The 5,000-nt window shown below is 37.4% G+C and overlaps 1 protein-coding gene across 2 annotated transcripts in view; it reads left to right on the top strand.

Moving 5' to 3' along the window:
• LOC137997679 (protein NLRC3-like) overlaps window positions 1-5,000 on the top strand; it is a 23,289-nt gene that overhangs the window by 770 nt on the left and 17,519 nt on the right. For both annotated transcript variants that reach the window (XM_068843817.1, XM_068843816.1), the window contains exons 4-5: window positions 3,571-3,644; window positions 4,032-4,121. The gene's annotated coding sequence lies outside the window, so the exon portion shown is untranslated. The remainder of the gene's footprint in view (window positions 1-3,570; window positions 3,645-4,031; window positions 4,122-5,000) is intronic.

Below are 5,000 nucleotides of genomic sequence, written 5' to 3'. Positions count from 1 at the left end.
AGTTCATCAATGTCTTCTCGTACAACCTCTTCCGCTCTTTAAATACCATTAGCGAATCTCGATCTTGCTTTAAATGAAATGTTCCACCAGCGACTTCCATGCTGAACCCAGACTGACTTTAGTCATTTAATACAACTACAGAATGGACTGGGCCACTTTTAACCATGGACCAAACGAGCCGGCTCAGCTCGTTTGGTTCGGCAGTGGGAAATAATTTGTACGACGTTAGTCTTGGGTTCATATATTTTGCAGCTCGTTTGGCTTGTTTGGCTCGGAAGTTGAACGAATGCTATATTCGGTTTTTTTCATTACACGATCTCGAGAAAAGTGTAGTTAACCGAACTGTAAAATGAAAGCTAAAATTTTAAAAGAGTGCTTAAAGGCCCAATCACCGAAACGAGCCCTTAGGCTTATAATTAATCGGTAAATCAGTGCTACGTTGTCCACACGAGACTTAAAATCATACTAATTATTCGCCTTTCTTTCATCCACTACCGAGCCAAACGAGCCATCGCATTTGACATAAAGAGCGCATGAGCCTGTGATTATTGATGATCAAAGAGCAAACGAGCCGGCTCGTTTGATGGATGGTTAAAAGTGGCCCTGTATTCTGTAGTTTAGCCTAATTTCCTATGTCGTGGTGACCTACGTACAGCAGTTATCTGACACATAGATGTCATTTATTGCAATAAAGGTGATAAGCTTAATAAAAATCATTAATTGGTTGAACGATAAACTGAATGAATTTTCACTGCAAGGTCACTGCAAAGTAAACGCACCATGAGTGCCTCAACTCATACCGTCATGGCAATCTTTGTGGACGCAAACAATGGGCATTAAGCACTCACTCACCGGCCAGGTGTCAGGTTGTGTTGCCCCATCGCCTTGTCGCCCCAAGTTACGTCGCCCCAACTTTTAAATACACTCAGGCGCCCATGGGCTCCTGATACCCTTGTCACTATATAATCATAACTCTGCTTACGAAGTTAAAGTTTTGTAAGATTTATCGATCAATAAATGTAGAAGATCGATTGACCTTGAACGATTTATTACAAGAAAATTCGCTTATTAAGTAAAAGTTTTCAAGATTCTTCGATCGATTAACTCTAACGACTTATAACATATAAGTTATGTAACTTATAACATGTAACTTCGCTTATGAAGTTAAAGTTTGTAATCTATTCATTGATCGATTAACTCAAACGACTTACGAAGTACAACGCACTTTAGAAAAGCATGTACATGTAGCTTGAGAAGTTAAAACTTGAAACTTGTATAAGTTTTCTCCATTCCCAGCAATACCTTTGATTGAAGACCAGCGCAAACACAAATCTGGTAAAATTTTTCAATTAAACAGTACCCAAGACTCGTCGGCAGTCAGAGCACGTAAACGAGTCTACGTTTATTAAATAAAGCATAAACAAAATTCATCGAAAAGAAACATAACAACAGAATGATCACTGATGGGAACCCCTGAGGTTGGGACGACTTAACTTGGGGCGACAAGGCGATGGGGTGACACAACCTACATTCACCGGCCAAAACCGGCCATACATAGTATTTTACTCAGTCTTATGCCGGACGATTTTACTCGTCAATGGGGAACCCCCAGGAGTCAATGGGTTAAGATTAAAGTAGATCCATTTGGAACATGTTCTGTTGGTGTCCATAACTAAAAAGGTGGAAGACTGTGACTAGGGTCTTTCCTGTGAGGCGAGAATCTCTGACAGAATCATATAACTTCCTTGTCCATAACAGGCCTTCTGATATTACGCGATAGTGCGATTTCGCACAATCGACCTCAAATCGCATCCGATCGCACAATTCACGAAAAATCGCATAATTCACAAAAGGACGCACAAAATTCATAAAATGAAACATAAATCAATACGTTTCTTAGAAATTCCTGCGTAAATACGCCATTTTTAAGATGATTTATCTTGGAAAAAGGCTAAAAAGCCTTTGTCACCTTCGATTTCGTAAACATTCGAAGTTCAAGGCTTCATTTTTCATGTCGGGGACCTGGTACGAGTCTCCTTCTATTGGTGTAACACAAACACAACCTTATATACACACCACTGAAATGACACAGTTGCCTTCTCTTAGAGAAGAGATTTGTGAAAAATAAGCGAAGTTGGAAGTTTTTTGGCAAAATGTAGTTTCTTTCGTTGAAAACTAATAAAAACTTACTCATGGATAAGTTTGTTGTGAAAACCCTCGCTTTTTCTTCGACGAAGAAGGAAGTTCCCACCTTCCGCCCAATCTGACAGCTCACGATCGAGCAAGAATTAAGTACGTCACAGGTACGCTCCACGTGGACGATGGACTGATGTTTTTCTCCTCGTGCAATATTAGGGCCTTTTATACGAGAGAAAATAAGCCGCGGCTTACTCTGGCCACGGTGTACAAAATACGCAAAAGGAACTGTTTATACGAATATATATTCCCAGGTCGAATATAAGCCGCGGCTTGAAGAAGACGTGAACGTAGATTTTGTACCATTAAAACGGGGTGAACATTCGAGTCTTCTGAAAGCCGGCGGCCAGAGAAAGCCGTGGCTTATTTTCTCTCGTATAATTGGGGGTATGTCCCTATTGTGATTGACCATCTTCGGAAGTTCGTGGTTGACAAGCACCTTGATCATTCATTTGGCATGTTAGCTGTGTCCTTTCAACTTTTAACGTGGTGCACCGGTAGTGTAGAAGACCTCATATTTTTTATTTACCCCAACTCATGTCGATCGCGATAAATACCGGTAATTACTGTTCCTTTGTGTTCAAAATGTCGTTAGGGCAGCAAAAAAGTGTTTTTCTTAACCTGAAACCTTATAAAACAAGCTTAAAATTGATGAGAAAAAAATCGCGTAATTTACATTATTTATCGCATAATTGGCCTTTCTAATCGCACAATCTGCCCTGAAAAAATCGCATAATTTGCAGTTTTTAATCGCACCCTATCAGAAGGCCTAGGGATTTTTATCTTTTAATGCGTGAGGTAAATCTTGATACATGTACAATGTTTTAAGACTCACCCTCCCCACAATGGCTTATTTTACCCATTTGCTGGGGTGGGGTAGGGGTAGGGGGAGGAGGCATTCATGGACTTGTTTTCAGGTTCTGGTCCACAAGTGTAAAAAACAGGAAATTATCCTGAACTCTTTGTCCATGATTGTAGATTAATTAATTTTGTGATGTAACTACCCTACCCTAGACATCTGTAAAGCAATATCATAGGTTGTTAAAACACATGCTTAATCCCGAGCAGACTGCAAACCATTTGTTATGTAAAATCCAAAATTCCATTCTTCTATAAAAACAGGTAAATACTAAAGTGAAGTATTTGTACACGGCCTTTCTTAAACTTTATTGAACTATAATTATATTTTGCTCTTTATTGCTGTCAGTAGTAGTAACACTCACTTATTTTTGAAAGCAAAATTTTGAATTACATGTAGAATACTGCAGCTTACATAATTGACCTTGACATCTTAAAGGTGGTTGCTATATTTCTTGTCTCTGCTGTAGTGATGAAATCACTAACTGCTTATTTTCGATTTTGTTTTCTTGAAAGGAGGAAACGTGTTAACCAAAGATCTGATTTCCAGACTTTTCTGAATAACATTACTAAAGACCATGTTATTGCAGGTATGTACAATGAGCTTGTAAGACGTTGTAATCCTAGACATTCTGTGGTGTGCTTCCAAATGAAATTTACTGTAATTAATTATAACACAATAACCGCAAATATCAGAAATAGTATTTTAAAAAATATGAAAACTACTGTGCCCATAGTTTCAGATAATTTTGAAACATTTTCATAAATGTTTTGTCACCCACCATGATAATTTTGTAATTATGATTGCTCTGTTCTGGAATTAGAACTTTCTCATTTTTGTCTAACTTTAACTTTACTGACTGGCTCACAGCAAGAAATTCACTTAAGGCCATTATTGAATTACTATAATCAAACTACTTTATAATATGAAAACATGAGTTCTTAATCCATTTTCTCATGATTCTTGTCTCTTGCAGACCTTTTGCAGTCACCTGTTTTGTAGGGGAAAGATTCATCAACATAAAATTTTCTTGGTCATGATGTTACAGCAACAACCTGAAATTTAGGTAACGAACTAGTTAAAATGCACAGAGCAAAGCATAAAGCATCACTTCAATATTTTAAAATCTATAGTTTGACCACATTTGAAACTTCAAACATTATCAAATAAGTCATCTCAAAAATTTAATTATTAATTTTTCTCTAAAAGATTTCCCTCAAAGCTTTACATGTAATTCAATTTTCATTTAGGGCTACAGTGTGTGACAAAATGTGTTGGAACAGTACTTGACTATACAGATTTGAATCTTTCGTGGCTCACTCTTCCCTCACAAAGCTGTTTCAACCCGAATTTCTGAGCCGATTTTCCAAAACAACATTGTTTCAACAATTTTGTCTGAGACTGTACATGTAGGTCTTAAAAACATCGGCATTAGTTGAACTGCATTCAATCTCTTTGAAGTTCTATTGAATGACATCAAATGATGTCTGAGCTGCATTTAATGTCTGAAACTACATGTAAGAGGTGGTTTGATCAAACCTTGACTTCCTAATGAAGACAATAATAATTAGTTTGTCAATCAGTATGTGTCTCAGATCTTTGCTGCATGTAGGATGGCTTAAATAAACATATGAGATGAGTAAAGAAGGTCCATTTAGATCTTCATCATGGAGGATGAAAGCACAGTATTATGAGAGAAAAATAATAGAAGAGACAGTTTGAAGCAAGGGGTGGAATATCAGGGAAAACTTAATTCTTTTATAGTTTAATGTAATTCAGTAACAGTTTTCCAACCAAAATGGATGGGCAGCCTAATGTGAAAGGTAGTAGTAGGGAAAACAAACTTCCCATACAAGTACTACCCTCCACTCAACAAGACAAAAATGTGGTAAATTCAAGAAACACTTAACTACACTGAGGGAATTTACCAAACTTGTGAGCATAG

Source organism: Montipora foliosa, chromosome 3 (assembly GCF_036669935.1).
Source record: "Montipora foliosa isolate CH-2021 chromosome 3, ASM3666993v2, whole genome shotgun sequence".
Lineage (NCBI taxonomy): Eukaryota > Metazoa > Cnidaria > Anthozoa > Scleractinia > Acroporidae > Montipora > Montipora foliosa.
The sequence above is the reverse complement of the archived record's forward strand: the minus strand, read 5'-3'. Positions and strand labels throughout refer to the sequence as shown.